We start from the raw sequence: 21,025 nt of genomic DNA on the forward strand, positions 1-21,025 counted from the left end.
GCAAACCAGTCTAGTATCTTTGCCAAGAAAACCCCAGATGGGGTCGTGAAGAGTCAGACATGACTGAAAAACAACAACTTTTTCTTTTAACTATGTAATTGTTTGTTTTCAATCTCTGTTGTTGATCTATGTCACATCCCCTAATTGTGCATTTACCCTCAAGACCATATCTTGGGCCCTCTTCTTTTTTTCTCCCCTCTTTCTCCTTTGGCAAGTTCATCAACTTCCATGGGTTTAACGATCATCTCTATGTAGATGACTCTCAGGTCTATATATCAAGCCTTCATTTCTCGAGTTCCAGGCTTACATTCATCAGATGAATGTTGGACATCTGCAACTAAATGTTTCATAGAAATCTCAAACTTAACATGTCTAAAATGGAGCTCATTATCTTCCCTTTCAAACTCACCCCTCTTCCTAACTTCCCTATTTCTCCCAAGGGTATGACCATCCTTCCAGTCAGCTGGAAGATCAGGAACCCTGGGAGAGGCACCACCCTTCCTGATTATTAGGTCTGCTTTCAGACCAGCCATCATTTGGGGAGGCAACTCCTGTGGAGAAGGAGCCAGGCATCCTTATTAATTGTCAACCAATTGTCACTCACTGGGCAAGCAAGCCAGTCTAGCTGAAGTAGCAGTGCACCCTTGGGGAGAGATAAGAGGCAGCATATGCCAGGTGGGGCAAACTACCTCTACCGTAACCACCATATCCCCTCCAATCCTGATGGAAACAGCCCAGAACCCTGAATCCCAGAGCTTTAGGAATGGCAATTCTTCCAGGCAAGGGCTTTTAGTCATTATCTTGGGATACGTGGGTACTACCCACAGAAGACACAGAAAAGAAAGTTCTTGTCACCCAAGTCTTTGGTACTATCAGATGGTTCAATATCAGAATCTGATATGATTTTATCACTGGAAATGACATTTAAAAAGAGTGATTACCACCTGCTTTGCTGCTGTATCCTAAGGACATAGACCTTTCTATCCAACTGTAATGTTAATGGAATGTGAAGATCTTCCCCATCCATTAATAGACCTATGTAATCAGGGAAATCTTACAGCTTTGAGCTCCAGCCAGCTGTGATAAACTTGAGTCACATAGAGCCCACTGGGGGAGGAACTTGCCTAAGGAAGAGCTTGCTTAGGGGAGGCTTGTTTTCAGGAAGGCTTTCACACCTTTTGGTACTAAGCTAATTAGGCATTGAGTCACAAGGGTTGTGATGCCTTCTGGTTCTGAGCCTATTAGCCAAAAGTGTCTGTGTATATATGTATATATTCTGAGTTGAGATTTTGCTTTGGGAGTTTGCTTATGAGAAGGATCTTTTGATTCCCTGGACAGGACTCTGATTTGTTAAGAGTCTCCTCCCCATCCCCCATCCCCACTACTCAAATGTTTGTGCTCTCCTGCTCTGATGGCATATGTAGGTACTTGTATTACTTTGTTCAGACAGTTGGAGCCCTGTCTGTTAAATCTCTGTGTTCATTTCTCTGCTTGTATTTTCTACTTATCTGTAATTAAAGTAAGATCGTTGACCCCCTCTGAAGTTATCTTTCTTTCAGAAAAGCAGATCAAAGAACCTGTGCTAGCAGGCCATCCTGGGTATGCTTGGGTGCTTGCTAGTACACCAACTTACAGCTAAAACCTTCCGTGTGTACATCTCTCCCATTTAGAAGGTGCGGTCTTTGAGAGCAAACGCTGCGACATTTGTATTCCTCACATTTAGTTCAGTGCTCTGCACATAATCAGCACTTCATTCCTTCATTCATTCATGCATTCATTCCTTCTAATCACCCAGGTGACTAAAGTTTCAGAATCATTTCCAGTTCTTTACTCTCCCTTACATCTCCATTTCTAGTCAGTTTCCACAAAATCTCAGCCACCCCTCGCCCCCAATTCAGGTCTTCATCACCTTTGGCCTAGATTATTGAAGTATCCTCCTAACTGATCTCTCTATTATCTCTCCTTTCCAGCCCAAACCTCTAAACAACTTCTCAATGAATATTCCTAGTGACATGAACATGTCACTCTCCTATTCAAGAAGATTCAGACGCTTCTTACTACCTCTAAGAAAATACACACTCTTCTGGTTGGCATTTAAAACTCTTCATAATCTTTATCTCCAGGCTAATTTCACCTTACTACACCTCACACACTCTACATTCCAGCCAAACTGACTTACGTGCTTTTTGTCATGCAAAACATTCCATCTCTAGCAACTGTGGCTTTGTACAAGCTGTCCCCTGGTGCCTGGAATGCGCTCCCCTCACACCCCAACCTCTGGAATCTCTGGTTTCTTTCAAATTTCTGCTCAAGTGCCTCCTGCTACTAGAAGTCTGTCTTGATTCCTCCCACTCCTCTCACACACTTGTTATGGCCTTCCCCACTAAAATTATTCAGTGTTTAGTGCATATGTGAGGCAGCTTTCTACTTGGGACTGTAGCTGTTTTCCTTCCTATTTTTACCCCCTAGATCTTCAGGCATCCAAGAGAGATGGAAATATAGAACTGAATCGCCTTGAGGTAGGCATTACCATAAATGGCAGTTGTCAGAGGTCATGTTGATCTAGTAGGACTTTTCACTTTTTAAAGTATTTATTCATCTACAAAAATATTTATAGCAGCTATGTTTGTGGTGGCCAAGAACTGGAAATTAAGGGGATGCCCATCACTTAGGGAATGATTGAACAAGTTATGATATATGAACGTAATGGAATATATTGTGCTGTAAGAAATAATGAATAGGCAGACTTCAGAAAAACTAAAAAAGACTTATATGAACTGATGCTTAGTGAAATGAGCAGGACCAGGAGAACATTGTACGCAGTAACAGCCACAGTGTGCAGTGATTGACTTTGATAGACTTAGCTCTTCTCAAGCAATGCAAGGACCTAAAGTAACTCCAAAAGACTCATGATGAAAAATGCTATCCATTTCCAGAGAAAGAACTGTGAAGTCTGAATACAGATTGAAGCATACTATTTCCTCTCTTTTTTTGTTTTGTTTTGTTTTTTCTTTTTCATAATTCCTTCCATTCATTCTCATTCTTCTAATCAACATGACTAATCTGAAAATATGTTTAATAAGAATATATATAGAGAGTCTATATCAGAATGTATGCTGTGTTGGGAAGGGGCGAGGAGAGGGAGGCGGAGAAAATTTTAAATTTATTTAAGTTCATGTTAAAAACTAAAAATAAATTAATTAAAAATAGATCGAAGCTTTCCATTGCTATACAAAAAAATAAAAACAATATTTATTTTGTACAAATATTTTCCTTGGGGGCCCCCACATTGAACAATTTTGAGAAAGAAAATCCTCATAACAGATATGGATAGACCAGCAAAATAGCTTCCCACATTGGCCATGCCTGGCAAATATGTTTCCTGTCTGGCAGGAGGTAGTTGGTGTGTTTCATCTTCGTCTTCTGGACTCATGGTTTATAACTGCATAGATCAGAGTGTTCAAGTCATTCAAAGACATTTTTCTCTAGTGCTACTGGCATTGTATAACTGCTCTTCTAGTTGTGTTCACATCAGTTCCTAAAAGGCTTCCCAGTTTCCACTGAGACTGTCCATCTCATCATTTCTTATGGCACAGCAATATCCCATAATTTGTTTGACCATTCCCCAGTTGATGTGCATCCCTTTAGTTTCTGGGTCTAGCAGGACTTTTTTTCAGGGTATTCCTCACCAGAGAGAGATGTGTCTACTCCTGGTTCCTGTCATTGAGGGGGCCTTTGCTGGTTTTTCCAACATTTTGATGCTCACAGAAATGTAACCTGATCACTGTTGTTTCTAAATAGTCATTTACAACCAGGATAGGGTACATTATTTCTAGAATAGGAAAGAATAAACACAAGTGATCGAAGAGATGGAGGTATTGTGTGTTCATGGCTATGCAGTTGGTCTGGTGGGGAGAGAAATCTGCCATAGCAGGTGACTGCTACTGCCCCTCCTCCAGCCACCCAGAGGCCCATAGCATTTCTTCCTCCTCACTCAAAAGCCATCTGGGAAGGAAATGAGAGTTCCTTTGCTCAAAACTTGCATATGCACACTTAGTTAAGCTTCATGACCCAGTTAGAAGTCTGTCCATGATCACACGGAAACCAACAGGAAACAGAACAGAACTAATGTGTGCTCTGAAATGGGAAAGAAAAGGGTCCCTCCATTACTTGGTTCAGAGAGTAGGCTTCCCAAGTCTCCATGTGGGTTAATATTAGGCAGAGTTTATTGTGTATTCTTTTTTTTAAGTATTTTTTTCCTAGAGGGAGGAAGGCAAAGCAGTGGGGGCTAAGTGACTTGCCCAAGGTTACATAGGTAACAAGTGTCACGTGTCTGGGGCCACATTTGAACCCAGGTCCTCCTGACTCCAGGGTTGGTGACCTATTCGCTACGCCACCTAACTGCCCTTATATTATATATTCTTTAAAGACTGGGAGCTTATTGCCTAGTCCCCCATTACATATGAAATGTTACATGCCTACAGTCATTCATTTCTGCAAAGAAGGGAAATGTTTTCCATTCTTCTTTGGTTCAAGCTTGGATATTATAATTATGCAATATTTGGGGTTTTTTTCTTTCCAATTTTACTGTTGCAGTTTTTGTGTCTTGTTTTCTGGGTTCTTACTTCATTCTGTCAGTTTACATAAATCTTCTCATACTTTTCTGAATTCTTCACATGCCTTGTTTCTTACAGCTCCATTATGTTCATGTACTACATTTTGTTTAGCTATTTCCCAATGGACATATATAACTTTTGCTTCCAGTTCTTTGCTCTGTGTTTTAGACTATTTTGGTGTCTGTAGAACCTTTTTTTTGTCACTGATCTCTTTGTGGTATATGCCTAGAAGTGCAGTTCCACAGTCAATAGTCCCTCTCTTTTTGTGGCATAATTCTAAATTGCTTTTCAGAGTAATTGAACCAATCCACAGTTCCACCAACAGCATATGGCAAGGCATTTTTTTTTTTTAAAGAAAGAAAACAGTGCTTTGCAGATTTTAGTTTTGGTCATTCTTCTGGTATTTGTTCTTCCTGACTGACTCTGACTGCCAAATGTGGCTGAAACTGTGGAGAATCTCTGGGTATGGGAGGTGTGGAGGGGACTTCCTAAGACCTTTCATGGAAGTTTCAAGGGGCTGCTCTTGGTCTTCTTCTGTACAACATCTGTGATACATTGGCACTTACCTCTACAGCTTTCTTACATCCTACTCTGTCCTACTTATTCTGAGATCTGGTGACTCGGGTTTCCTTGTGTACCTCACACAAGATGCTCTATCTTTCTATTCCAGGAATTTTCTCTGGCTGTTCCCCATGCCTGGAATCCTCTCCTTTCTCATCTCTATCTCTTGGCTTCTTTAGTTTCCTTCAAGTCCCAGATAAAATCCCACTTTCTACAAGAAGTCTTTGGTTTTACTTCTGGCCCTGTACCTGACTTTTGGGACATCAAAACCACACCTTTTCTACTGCTGGTTCATCCTGGAACTTCCCTCAGTACCTGGACCTCCTTGCCTTGGAGCAGCCTACCACCCCTGTGGCTTACTCACCCTGGAATATTCCTCTGCAAGACCCATCCCCTTCTCCCATTGGTGAATTTTTCTTGGGGCTTCTATTTTGTGGAAGAGCCCAGACCAACCTGACTTAATTCTCCCCTCAACCCCCTTCTTAATTTTCTGGACCTTAGAACTATGCCCTGCACCTGGTACCTCTCCATCCCCCTTTACTCCTTCAACTCTTTTTTATGTGTTTTCTTAACTCTTTAGAATATGAACTCCTTGAGGACAGGGACTGTGTTTCTTTTTGCTTATAGTTGTGTCCCCAAACTTCGCACAGTGGCTGGCACACATAGTAAACAGTAAATATATTTCCTTCCTTCCTTCCTTCCTTCCTTCCTTCCTTCCTTCCTTCTTTCCTTCTTTCCTGCCTTCCTTCCTTCCTTCTTCCTTCCTTCCCTCCCTCCCTGTAAAGGAGGTAAACAGTTTTCTCTCCTCTGTTACCTTGAGATGAAGAATGCTTGATAGCATTTCTCTACAAAGGCTTTTGAGTACACCTGACTTCCCCTTCCTCGTGAGAGCAGAGCAAGAGAACACCAAAAAGCACGAGGGTACATTTGTAACCCAAGCTTTGCCAGTATCTATGCTTTGCTTACTGTGCACCTTCATTTTCATCTTCATAGACAGGAAGGAAGGAAATAAGTGCCTACTATGTGCTAGGCACCATGCTAAGCACTTTACAGCTGTTATCTCATTTGGTCCTCACGACAGTTTTGGGAGGTAGGTGCTGTTATGATCTCCATTTTTCAGTTGAGGAAAATGAGGCAGGCACAAGTTAAGTGACTTACCCAGAGTCACACAGCAGTTCATACCTGGAGCAGGATTTGAACCTATTAGATCTTTCCTATCCAGGCCCAGCGGTCTTCCCACTGGCTAGCTGCCTCTGTTACCTCTTCACAGTAGTAAACATACATTAGTCTATATAGCAGTTGCATGAATTCTTTGTGAATATGGTGAAAAGGGATGTCTTCTCAGACTGAAGAATGAGAATTGAATTATTTTTGGAATTCATCTATGTCCTCTATTGGAATGGGGACCCCTGAAAGCACCAGGCAGAGTGTAGGGGCTGGGTGATACTGCAAGGTTATTTGCCTTTTGCAGTGGGGGAAAAATGGTGACATGAGTGCCATCTCATGGGTGCCATAGACATAGCAAGATGAACAATGGTCACATCTGCTTGTGCTAGTAGAAACACTATCTCCTTGGAACTCAAACTGTCCCTGCTCTGTGGGCAAAAGTGTTACATACTTATTGTGCTGACTTACCTAAAAGTGTTCCATACTCTTCTTCTTCCTAGTCATCCCCCATAGAGAAGAAGTAGAATTCTATAAGAGGAGGGACTATTTCATTTTTGGTTTTGTATTTCCCAGCACTAAGCACATTTCTAGACTCATAGTAAGTGGGTGCTTCATTGATGGTTGTTGGCTAATGAAAGAGAAAGTCCACAGGGAACTAGAGAAGACAGACAAAAGCTTTGAGAGGTTTTGAGGTAGGGATTATGAGAGAAGAGAAATATGATGGCAAATTGTTGCCTTTTCTCCTCTCTCCTCCTCCTACTCCATCTTTCTCCATTTTCTGCCTCTCCCTCTTCCTTTTTGTGTCTTAGTTCATGTAATAAATATTTATTAAGTTTCTATTATGAAAAAATTAGAAGAAACCAGGTTAGCTTCCAGTTTCTTAGCTATGTCTAGGGACAGAATTCTTAACCAAACAAGGAACAGAGGTGATCAAAAATAAGACAGACACTTTTGATGATCACTGAAATGACTGGCTTGTGTTAATGGTGGCATCTCTCCATATGCAGAGCCCAAGATGTTTGCTTCTGGGAGAATCATGATGATGGGTAATGGAAGTGCCCTTAAGAGACTTTGGAGCATGCTTAGACATTCTATAATGACTACCTACATGGTGAACGGGATGCTCTTAGGTGTCCCACAGGTGCATGCAAAAAGCCCTGAGTCCTCCTTGCCATTTCCTCTTGGCTGTTCTAACTGTGACTAGGCTTTTTCTTTGGACAATGCAATGAAGGAGGGAGGCCCCCTCCCCAAGTTATGTGACCTTGTGGTCTTAGATTTCTCCACCATGCCCCCATGCTGGGCATGCCATCCCCACTTTTCAACTTTCTTTAATACATTGTCTTTCTCCCATTAGCTTGTGAACTCCTTGAGAGAGGAGACTGTCCTCCTTTTTCATGTTTGTATCCCCAGCACTTAGCAGAGTGCTTGGCACATGGCATGTGCTTAACACATGTTTATTGACTTTTTGCCTATCTTGGCATCTGTTCTTTTCAATTTTAGGTGAAAGGATGGTGATGTTTGGGCATTTGGGAGTCCCCGTGGGATTTTTCTGACAGTTTAGCATCAATGCCTCAAATTGAATGACCTTTGAAAGTGACCCTCAGTATCTTGCCCAGCAGTAGCTGAGACAAGGTCTTATCCAGCAGTCATGCCTCGTCTAAAAATGAACTTGGCGGGCCAATGTTATATTGAAACTGTGCTAAGAGTGAGTGCACTATCCCCAGATAGTGATGGTAGGATAGAGGTAGGCATACACAAGAGGTAGGTGTTGGAGGAAAATGCTTGTACTCTTATTCAAATGCTATAGAGAGATCAAGAAGGATGAGGACTGAGAAAAAGCCATTAGATTTAGGGATTAAGAGATAACTAGTGACTTTGGAAGGAAGAGTTTCAGTTGAATGAAGTCAGCATTCAGAAGAAATGGAAACATGAAGTGTAGATTGCTATTTGAAACAGTCAGACTAAGAAGAGGAGGCATAACAGGATGACTTGTAGACTTGGTAAGGCCTAAGGTTGGAGAAACTTTGATGTGACTAAGAAGCAGAGAAAGAGCATATAGACAAGGAGAGATGTTAGTGAGTAAGTGGAAATGATAATGATGGTAATCTTCTGGAGAAGACAGGAAGGGATGGAATTTAAAAAGTCTGGCCTTGGCAAACCAAAGGGCTACCTCATGTCAGAGACTGGAGTGAAACAGGAGATGGCAGAGGATGGCGTAAAAGGGATATTTGATGAAGAGGAGGAAGTTCTTGATGAATAGGCCCTCAATGTGGGGGGAAAGAAGTATAAGATGTGCCACACAGCCAAGAGGGTGGTGAGGGTGAATAGTGGCATGAGAAGCCTAAGGAAAGAAAAAAAAATTAGAACAATAGAGAGGCACTGGCTTTGTTTTTGGTTCCTTGCTACTTCCAAAGTGCCGCTGCAAATATTTTGACAAATGGACAACATTTATCTTTATCATTGACTTCTTGGGGTATATGGCTAGAAGTGCATCTAAGGGTATGGACATGTTAGACGCTTTCAGCTCTGTGGCTGAACATACCTATCTGTGTTGTCTTTCTCCAATTAGAATGTTATCTCTTTGAGAGCAGGGACTGTCTTGCTTTTCTAATTATATCCCTAGTTCTTAGCATAGTGCTTGTATATAGTAAGTACTTACTGAACTATTTGTCATTCACTCAAACGTTAATTTCTCTCCATATTCCAATTTGCTTCCAGAATGCTTGGACTAATTCATTGTTCAACCAACAGCATATTAGATATGTCCATCTTTTCATAATTCTTCCAACACTATTTCCCTACCCAGTTCTTTTCCATATGAATTGTTTAGTCACGTCTCCTTCATCCTTTAGTTGTGTATTTGATTTTTTTTTTAAATTCAAGTCTTGAGTTTCAAAATTTAGCTTATTAGATTTGGTCCATTATTTTGAGAACTCTCTGGGTTCTGTCATCCAACCTCCTAACTACTCCGTTTGCCATATGTGAATTTTATAATCCTGACATCTATTTAAGTTATTAATAAAAATATGAAGAAACATAGGGCTAAAGACAGATTCCTGAGGCACTCTCTCCAACTCATCATTGTCACTGATGACTACTCCTTGGTGTCAGTCATTCAACCTGTTCCAAATCCTGCTAACTTCATTATGATCTAGCTACATCCCTACACCTTGAATAGAAGAATCACTTGAAAGACTTGGTCTAAAGTTTTTATTAAATCTAGTTCTACTGAGTTCATAGCATTCTCCTGATAGAATGTCTAGTAATCTTGTCAAATAAAATAAAATTAAGCCCCCTTCTTGATTAAGCCATGCTGGCTCTTAAGAATCATGGCTTCCCTTTCTAGATAGTCATAAATCATCCCTGCAATGAAGTCAAGTGGACTTTAGGAAGCATATTAGCAATAAGGCTAATGGAAGTAATGGAATTCCAGCTGAGCTGTTTGAAATCCTAAAAGATGTTGCTGTTAAAATAAGACACTCAATATGCTGGCAAATTTGGAAAACTCAACAGAAGCTACAGGATTGGAAAACATCAGTTTACATCCCAATCCTAAAGGAGGGCAATACCAAAGAATGTTCAAATTACTGAACAACTGCACTCATTCCACACACCATCAAGGTTATGTTTTAGATTCTGCAAGCTAGACTTCAGCAATATGTGAACCGAGAATTATCAGAAGTGCAGTCTGGTTTTGAAAGAGGCAGAGGAACTAGAAACCAAATTGCCAACAATTACTGGATTATGCACAGAAAGCCAGAGAATTCTGGGAGAAAAACATCTACTTCTGCTTCATTGACAACACTAAGGTTTTTGACTTTGTGAATCACAACAAAATATGATAAGTTCTCAAAGAGATGGGAGTACCAGATCATCTTACTTGTCTCCTGAGAAATCTGTATGAAGGTCAAGAAGCAATAGTTAGAACTCAACATGAAACAAATGATTGGTTTAAAGTTGGAAAAGGAGTATGACAAGGCTGTATATTGTCACCTTATTTACTTAACTTTTATGAAGAATACCTCATGCATGATCAGACTGGATGAATCAAAAGCTGAAATTAAGGTTGCTGGGAGAAATATCAGCAGATATGCAAATGATACCACTCTGATGGCAGACAGTGAAGTTTTTTTAATGAGGGCAAAAGAAAAGAGTGTAAATGCTGGCTTAAAGGTTAACATTAAAAAGTAAAAACTAATATCTTGGCAACTGGTTCCATCACTTCCTGACAAACAGAGGGAGAAGAAATGGAAGCAGTGTCAGATTTTATATTCTTAGGCTCAAGGATCACTGCATACAGTGACTGTAGCCATGAAACTAAAAGATGTTTGCTTCTTGGAAGGAAAGCTATGGAAAATCTAGACAGCACACTAAAAAGTAGAGACATCACCTTGTTGACAAAGGTTTGTATAGTCAAATCTATGGTTTTTCCAATAATAATGTATGACTGTGAGAGATGGGCTTTAAAGAAAGCTGAATGTCGCAGAATAGACACTTTTGAATTGTGGTATTAGAGAAGACTTTTGAGAGTCTCTTGGATAGCAAGGAGGTCAAACGTAAAGAAATAAATTCAGATTCTTCATTGGAAGGACAAATACTGAAACTGAAGCTTCAATACTTTGGTCATATAATGAGAAGACTGAACTCATTGGAAAATGATTGGGATGTTGGGAAAGATTGAAAGCAAAAGGTAAAGGGAATGGCAGAGGATGAGATGAATAGATAGTGTCATGGAAACCACAAACATAAACTTGGACAGACTTGAGATATTAGAGAATAGAAGAGCCTGGTGGTCCATGGAGTCACAAATAGTTGTACATGACTGAGCAGACTGAACAAGAAAATTAATTTTGCCAAGAATCAAAGTCAAGCTCATTGGCCTCTATAGACTCTAAGACAGACTGCTGTTCTTGTCCCTTTTTTGAAAACTTGAGCATTTGCCCATCTCCAAACCTGTAGCACCTCTCTTTTTCTCCACAAGGGAAAATGCTTTACATATTTTATTTCATTTGATCCTTACAACCATCCTATGAGATGGATGCTATTATAATCTTCATTTTACAGAAGAAGGTACTGAGTTTGAGAAAGGTTAAATGACTTGCCTAAGATCACACATAAAGAAAGTGTCTCCACATTTTACAGTCTGTCGCAGATTTTTGACTCACGTCATACTGACTCCAAATCCAATGCTCTACCCACTCTGCCACCCCTAACCATCAAGCCATTCCTTACAACAAAGAATTTTCAAAAGAGAGAAAAAGAATTCAGCAAAACTAACAAACAACATAAAAACATCTGATAGTATATGAAATATTCCATCCCTATAGTCCCCCCATCTCTATTAAGAAGGAAGGAAGGTACATTTTCTCATCTCTTCCTTGGCCAACCTTCATCATTATTACTACACAGAATCCTGTTTTGTTTTGTTTTCTATATGCATCGTCATAGTCATAATGTATATTGTTTTCCTGTTTCTGCTTACTTCACTCTACATCTGTTTATGTTAAGTCTTCTCTGAATTCTCTCATTTTTCATGTGCCTTGTTTCTTAGGGCAAAGTAGTGTTTCATTATATCTACATATCACATTTTGTTTAGCTGTTTCTCAATCAATGGGCATCTACTTTGTGTCCAGTTCTTTGCTGCCACAAAAAAATGCTGCTAAGATTGTTTTGTGTATATGGAAACTTTCTTTTTTTTGTATCCTAACTCCAAATTCCCTTATTTTCTCAAGAACATTGACATCCACTCAGCAATCACATTATCAGTAAAATGAAGAGTTTGGATTGAATGTCCTTGGAGGTGTCTTCCAGCTCTAAGTCTATGTGTGGAAAGTCCTCCCAGTACACTGGAATGAAGTTTATCCAAGCCCACTGTGCTGAATTCATTAAAAGAATGTGTGGTTTCCTATTCTCACCTCCATTAACCATTTCCTTTCTATCTTTCACATATGGGGTTCCAATCTACTTTTCCAACTTTATGACTCAGTACTAGCCTCTATGTACATTGTTGTCCAGTCAAACTTGTTGCCTTCCTCATGCATAACTCTTTACCACATCTCTGTCTTTGTAATGGCTGTCCCCCATCCCTGGGCTATACTCTCTTTTCACCTGTGCCCCTTAAAAATTCCTAGTTTCCTTCAAGATTCAGCTCAAGCTGGGTCTTGTACATGAAGACTTCCCTAATATCCTACCCTGTTGATAGTGGCTTCTACTCCCGCAATCTTCTTGTATCTAGTGTGGCAATACTTATAGATGCACATGTTATCTTCCTAGGTGGATTGTGAACACCATAAAGGCTGGGGACTTTCCACTTTTGCTTTATGTTCCCATCACCTGGCATTGTGTCTCAAACATAATAGATGCTTCATAAATGAGTGTTTAATAAATCCTTAGCCAAGAAAACAGACAAGAGTTAAATTATTCTGTGTTCTCTCCATCTTGCAATAATATTCTCCCATTCTTCCTGGGCAACAGTGCTATGTCTCATTTTATCTTGGCCCCTAAATCTCCAAAAATGCCCTATCTATGGTACCTAGTGTGACATTGGCACATGTTGCCATATTTAGAGAGTTCTCAGCTTTCAGGCTCCCAATACTTTTTTCCCCAGGGTTATGCCCATCTTTTAGAATTTTTAAATAATTTAATATTTTGTTTCTATTCCAATTACATGCAAAACCCAATATTCAACATTCATTTAAACCTTTTCTTGAGTTCCATGTTTTCACCTTCTCTCCCCTCCTCCCTCATTGAGAAGGCAAGGATTTGATATAGGTTATACATGCCCATCTTTTAGTAGCTGCTTAACCAACTGATCTCCTTTAATGTATCCTTGTTTCACCTTTAGTAATAACAATAATGAAATTATTTTAGTGATAAAAATTTAAGAACAATGCTTTCAGTAGATGCATTTCTTCATCTCAAACACTCACAACCTCTAAGCTGTGGAGTGAAAATCTTTTCAAAATAAGAGAAGAAATCAAAATCATGCAAGAACAGAATGAAGTGCATCTCATCCACATCTCATCCCCATTATCCTCTCTGTTTTTGGAGACATCCTAAAGATGCTTTTAGTGAACCTACCGAAGATGAGCTTACAGCCTCAAACTTGTATTCAATGACTGGGACTCCTTTTCCAATGGTAAACCAATCAGTTGTTTCATGTTCAGTTCTAACTGTTGCTTCTTGATCTGTATACACGTTCCTCAGGAGAAAAGTAAGATGCCACATTTTGTTGTGATCCACACAAAGATTTTAGTATTGTCGATGAAGCAGAAGTAGATGCTTTTCTGGAATTCCTTTGCTTTCTCCATAACCCAGTAACTGCTGGCAATTTGGTTTCTAGTTCCTCTGCCTCTTTGAAAACCAGCATGTACTTTTGGTAATTCTTAGTTCACGTATTGCTGAACCCTAACTTGCAGAATCTTAATCACAGTCTTGGTGGTGTGTGGAATGAGCACATTAGTTCAGTAATTTGAACATTCTCTGGCATTGCCCTTCTTTAGGACTGGAATATAAACTGATGGTTTCCAATCCAGTGGCCACTGTTATGTTTTCCAAGTTTACTGGCCTATTGAGTGCAGTACTTTCCCCATAATTAAACTAAAAGGAGCATTTGAAATGAACACATACCAACATCCTTCAAAATGTGGTTAATGGTATCTTTCTCTTTAAATCTTTCTTTTAAAGCTAAGTTGGGGTAAGACTCCTATTTGGAGTGGACATGAATAATAGAAAGAAGGAAGAAATACTCAGCTCTCATTTTGCTTCTGTCTTCTCCACCAAGAAAAAAGTTCCTTTAGACTGGAAAGTATAAGACACATGTAGTTTACAAGAAATTGAAATACAATAGCACTGGTGAGTCCTCCATGAGTTTGTCACCAGTCTTGAATGATCTATACCCAAGGTTTTTGAAAGAACCAGCAGGTTTGATTGTTGAGCTGTTGTCAATGATCTTTGAAATAGAAAAGAAAAAAATTAGAGGTGCTACAGGATTGTAGAGAGACAAATGTCCCAGTTTCCAGAAAGAGTTAACTCAAAAAGCTTAAACTCCAAACTCTCCCATATTGACCCTGATTTCTGTCAAAATTCCAGAACATACTTGTAAATTGGTACTGATGCTATAATACCCTCTTATTTCACTCCAGGACTCAGATGGTGGTAACCTAGAAAGACAAAGGTTAAGTGACTTGCCCTGAGTCACACAACTAGTAAGTGTCTGGGGCAAGATTCGAACTCAGCTCTTCTTGACTCCAGGTCCAGCTCTTTATCCACTAGCTACCTTTAACTCAAGTGATGATAACTGGTGAAATAGAAAATAAAATAACACAACACTTTTCAGGAACCATCACTAAGCTTCTCCTATACCAACCCTACCATGAAAAGACTAGGACTGCACTGAGTGTGTGTTCACAAAATGATGGAGCTGAGATGAAAGGAGAGAGAGGCATGTTGGAATTTTGTATTTGGGCATACAGGTCTGCCTTTACTTGCCTTTGCCCTTGGGACTGACAATTTCTGGGAGAGACTTCCTGTTGGTCACTACAGAGATGAGGAGAGATTGCAACAGAGATTATTCAGATGGTTCCACAAGTCAGGAGCTGAATGGATGATATGATTAGGCAGACAGAGCTGGTCATTTTTTGGGGGGAGGGGAACTTCATCTTTCTTCATTTGATCTTTCCTTTGCTTTCACTGTTCCTGTCCAGGACTCAGCTGGAATCCAGTACCCAATACTCCTCTCCTAATTCTCACCTGTGAGTGCAAAAGGAGTTTTAGGGATATGGTTTAGGAAGAATGCCCATATAAAAGTACTGAAACCCTTTTCCTTGATTTTTACTATGTTAAAACATGTGGGGAAAAATTTTTATAGGATCATAGATACAGAGCTGTATATGATCTCAAAGATCATGTGTTTAGAGGGTCATTCTTCCCTCAGGAAAGAAATTTCAGGTATGGGATAGAAATACGGCAAGCCATAGCTTTTTAAAAAAAATATAACGTTTCAAAAGGCTCTCTACGGAAGCTCTCTCAAGAACCAAATGGAATTGTAGAAATGGTAGTTTTAACCATCAGTTTGAAGATAATATTCAGATTGATGACTTGAGAAAAGCTAACGAAACTGAAGAGAAACTGGATTAGGCCCAGAAAAAACAAGATTGAGGGCTCATTTTTTTTTTCTGATGAAGACTATTATCTTTACCTTATGAAGATAAAGAAGATTCTTGTAAAAAGACATTCATTTGGCATGTGGAATGCAATAAATGGTATGGGTTCATGTTCTCAGAAATGAAGAGAACTCATCTGTAAATAACTGTTTTATTACCATTTCATAGTTAGTAAATTATATATTTTGTAACTTTGATGTTGACTTAATCTTCAGAAATTTAATACATAGTAACTACTCTTGGAAAAGGAGATTTCTCCATTTTATTAAATAAATAACAAACTATGTTGAGAGCTCTGAGCTTAGTTTATCATGTTGTAATTTTGTTAATTAATGAGAAGATATTTAAACATACCCTTGCATTACCCTAGAACTCAGGATGAGCTCTATAAGTTAAATATATAAATTGAGTTCTATGAGTGAGTGTAGTTATATAATTATTTAATTGTGCTACATTATTTCTACAAAGCATATTTCTTAGTAATATTTCACCTTTACAGCATAAATTTTGAGGTGTGTGTGTGTGTGTGTGTATGTGATCTCACATGGCTCCTCAGAGCCCTAGGTATGGGGGCCCCATTTCCTGTGATTATTTGGCTGCTGACTGGTGCCACCTGGTGGGAAAATTATGTATTACATTCCCTTATTTGCTAATTAATAGGGTAATACCCTGCCTTCCTTCAGGTGGCAGCTAGGTGGCACAGCGAGTTAGAACAACATGGTTGGAGTCAGGAATACCTGAGTTCAAATACAGTCTCAGACACCTACTACCTTTGTGATCCTGGGCAAGTCATTTGACTTCTGTTTGCCTCAGTTCCCTCACCTGTAAAATGGGTACAGTAATAACACCTACCTAGCAGGGTTGTTGTGAGGATTAGATTAGATTAGATAATTTGTGTTAAATTCTTAACACAGTGTCTGGCACATAGTAGGCACTATATAAATGTTAGCAATCAGCTATTAAGAAGGCAAAACACAAGGTGATAAGGGTTGCTTTAGTACTTCAATGCCCTAAATGTCACATAGAGTGACAACCATATCACCTGAGTCAAATATTAAAGGAATGGTTTGTGAGAAAGGGAAGCAGTGATCAGTAAGAGCCAGCAAGGCTTTTTCAAACACAGGTCATGCCAGACTAACCACATTTCTGTTTTTGAGAAGGTTACTAAGCAGGAAAAAAAGGAGAATGCTGTACCTGGATTTCAGCAGACCACTTGACAGACAGTTTTATGCTGACCTTATGGATAAAATGGAGAGTGATTAGCTAAAGAGAGAATTTTATAATTCAACGGATGCAGAATTAGCCAAACAACCAGACCCAAAGAATGGTTCTTAATGTATTTGTATCCGAGGGTTCTGTCCTTGGTGTTTTTTTAATTCAATACTTTAAATGGTGACTTGTATAATTCAGAAAACACTTATTTCTGGTAGGGAAATTCCATGCTGAATAACAGAATTAGGATCTCAGAAGATCCCAACAAACTAGAACAATGAACCAAATTTAGACAAATGAAATTTACATGTAAAGTCCTAAACTTGGGTTTGAAAAATCAAATGCCCAAGTGCAGGATAAAAGAAGAATGGGTAGGCAACAATAAATATAAAAGAGAGCTCTAAATTTTAGTGAACTGGAGTCTTGATAGGAGACAAAAATTTGTTATACAAACCCCAAACCTAAAGCAATGGGAGGATGCATTCATGAAGAGAGTGGCTAGAATAAGAAATGTTAATAGTTCTGATGAAGAGATCTGTTTTAGTCAGAGGACATCTGGAGTATTGTTTCCACTTCTAGGGCCATGTTTTGGGAAAGAAATTGACAAAACTGAGCCTGTTTAGAGGAGGTGAAGGGATTATAGATTACAATAAGTGCAAATCAGTTTAAGAAACTGGGACTGTTTTGCTTGAAGAAGGAAGACTTGGGGGCAACCAAAGCTAGGTTCTGATATTTGAAGAGCTGTCTTGTGGAAGAAGGATTAGGTGCATTCATCATTTTGGGGTGATTGCTGTAGAAATGATTTCATGTGAGGTATGGATTGGATGAAAAGACCTCTTAGTTTCAATAATGAGATTCTTCGCCTCTTCCTTCCTTTTTGTCTTCCCATTCCTTTCTCTGCTCTCTCCCCTTCCTCTTCTCTTTTCCCCATTGGTGAGCAAGAATGATTTCAGAGCAGAGCTTTATCACCAGTGATCTATTGGCCCATCAGGACCATAGACTGTTTGAGCTAAAGTGGACATGAGTTTTGCTACTTACTTCATCACACACAGGCACACATATACTTAGGAGCTATTACTTTATAGATGAGAAAACTGACATCTACAAAGGAGTAATGTGGCTTTCCCACAGTCACAAGTAGAACATGGTACAGCTGGGATTCAAACCCAAGTCCTTAAGTCTCCATTTGCCCTGGGATGAGAGAAAACAACAACCTTGCAACCTTAACTATAAGTTTAGGTTTCCTGGTTTTTCCCTTTCCCAGGCTAAGGTTCCTAAAAGACAGGGACTTTATTTCAGGTAAAGAATATAGTTAGTTATGATGAGTAAGCAGACTTCAGAAAAACTTGGAAAGACTTAAATGAACTGATGCTGAATAAAGTGAGCAGAACAGGAGAACCTTGTACGCAGTAACAACAACATTGGGCAGTGACTAACTTTGATAGACTTGGCTCTTCTCAGCAATGCAAAGATCTAAGACAATTCCAAAAGACTCATGATGGAAAATGCTATTCACATCCAGAGAAAGAACTTTGGAGTTTGAATGCAGATGGAAGCAGACTATTTGCTCTATTTTTTGTTTGTTTTGTTTCTTCTGTCTTGTAGTTCCTCCCATTGGTTCTAATTCTGCTTTACAACATGGCTAATGTGGAAATATGTTTAATATTAATATATAGAGAGAGAGCCTAGATAAGGCTGTATGCTGTCTTGGGGAGGGGAGGAAATTTAAAACTCAAAATCTTATGGAAGTGAATGTTGAAAACCCAAAATACAAAAATTAATTAATTTTTTAAAAAGAGTATGATTAGGCAAAACTCAGGGAGCTATGTACAAAACCACATGACCCCTCACCTCTCATTTTCCATTGATTAGATCCTCTGGGATTGGGTCTGGGGTCCCATTGGCCTGCCTGGGCATATATGCAGGATATAGTTTATCTCTGCCTGAGTGTGAGGGCATAATCCATCCATCCATGCACATGTTGTTCCACATAGGCATATGTGTGTATTCACTCCTGCATTCTTGGACCTGCAGGCACCCACTTGATCCAGATGCTTTTCCTATCTAGTGCCTGTCCCATTTCCATGCCCCAGAGAGGACCAGTTACCTGGTCAGTGGAGAGAGAGGACAGGTACAGGCTCATGCTCCTTTTCCCCAGGAAAAATAAAACAAAATTAAAAAAAACACCCTCTTGCACTTCTGCCATATTCCACCCATTCTCACAACTTTAACAAGGTAGATTCAGCCTTAGATTTGGAGTCAGAGGACTTAGGCTTGAGTTTTGGCACTGCCACTTACTACATGTATGGCTTTGAACCACCCCTTCTCAATTTCCTCATCTGTAAAATGAGAGAGTGGGACCAGGTGGTCTTTAAATTCTCTTCCAGATTCCAGTCCTATCATACATAGGGTTTTGGAGGAGTTCTTCTCTGATTTGGGTCATAAATATGCATGTGTATAGGGACACAAGAGGGGTTGTTTCAGGCATTAGTGGTCAGTGAGGTGTGTATGAATAAATATATGTGTATGAGGGTGGTTTTCTGAGACACAAGGCACTGGGAGCAGATGGCAGGGATGTTTTATATTGCAGAAATCCTAGAGACTTTGAACCACAGAGACTGGAGCCTGGGGACTGGGAGATAAAGGGGAGATAGATGATGGCTTTGGCTCAGCTTCTTTGCCCAGTATCATCCAGTGTTTCAGCCTGTCCATCTTTCCTCTGTCAATCACTTTCCATTGTAGCACCATTGCCTGGCAACCACAGAGAGGCTGTTGCTAGGAGATCCCTGGTGGGTGGAGGCTTCTGGGAACAGGAAACAGCAGCAGCAGAGCAGTAGCAGCAAAGCATATAAACACATATCCCATCAGGGCTCTCTGAGCAGGACACCTCCACAGCCTACAGGCTCAGTACCACAACCCACCTCTCACTCCATGCACCTTGAGACACCCTCAGTCTACAGGCTTTGCCCAGCCTCTCTCCTTCCACCACCCTCGTCCCTACACACATGCCCAGTCTTGGGCAACACCCTCAGCCTACAAGCTTAGTTCCCTTCCTCCCACCCACATACGCACAGACACACACCAATACCCAGACATACACAGACACCATCAACCTCTTAGAGATGTGATTTCGGTGTGCTAATGGATATATTGGGAGAGGGAAAGGCTTGTTTTTCCCCTTTCTTTCTCCTTTCCCAGAGACTGCTGCTTTTTGACCCATTCCAGATCATTACAAGGATTCTAACCCTATGGGGGGGTCCTCTTGGAAAAACAAGGAGCAGGATGAAAAGGTCCAGAATTGAGAAAGAGGTAGATAGAGGAAAAGAAGCTAGGAGGTTGTAGCTGTGTGTTGGGAGTGGGACATGGAGAGATAAGAGGAAGAGAGGGAGGAGAGGAAGGATATAAAGATTTAGAAAGACATCCCACCCCACCCCCCATATCCTCAGTCGCTGGGCAGGCCCTGTCTCCTTTGGGACAAGCTGGGCACTGGAGGGGAGGGGGTCGTCGAAGGCGCCTCCCCTCGACTACGTGTATTCTCAAGCAATAACAGCGCCATCGGTATTATCTACCCAAGAATACCCGTCATCGCGGGGGGCCAGCCATTAGGCTAGGGCCTGGGGAACAGTGGTACCAGAGCAGGAAGTACTTCTTGGCCACACTGAGCAGTGGCAACAGCAGTAACAGCTCTGGGCTCCAGCAGGCTTGTGGTTGCAAGCTGGCTGTAGCCCAAGCCCACTTTGACCTCAAAACTCAGACCCCAACTTGGGACCCTCAAATCTCAGCTGCACTTCAGGACCCTGGTCCCTGGGACCTCTCATCCAGATCCACAGGCCTCCTGGGTAACCTAGGCCCAACCCCACCCCTACAGCAACTGGCCAACTGGACATTTCACCCTTGGAATTCTCTTCTAGTCCCCCAGGGACCAACCCTCTCCCTTCCACCTCCAAAAGCCCTGAGACCCAGAATCTAAGAGTTGAAATGGACTTCAGAGGAATTCCAGTCCAACTCATACCTGAACAAGAATATCTTACATCCCTAGAACTTCTATTGTGAGTTGTCACCTAATCCCACCCCAAGAGGAACCCCCACCTCACACAGTTCCCTTCTCCACTTCTGTGCCCCAAGACTACTTCCCCAGGACCTTGGACCCTCTTCCAAGATCCCAGGAGAATTAGTCTTACTCTTCTTCCCAGACACGAGGCTTCTAGCCCCTCTCCAGAACCCCAGGCCCTGGAGACCCTGGGGGCGGAGCAGTGAGCAAGGGCGGGGCAGTCCACACAACCCCCACAACCAGCCTCAGGCCTG

Source organism: Notamacropus eugenii, chromosome 4, assembly GCF_028372415.1.
Source record: "Notamacropus eugenii isolate mMacEug1 chromosome 4, mMacEug1.pri_v2, whole genome shotgun sequence".
Taxonomy (NCBI): Eukaryota; Metazoa; Chordata; class Mammalia; order Diprotodontia; family Macropodidae; genus Notamacropus; species Notamacropus eugenii.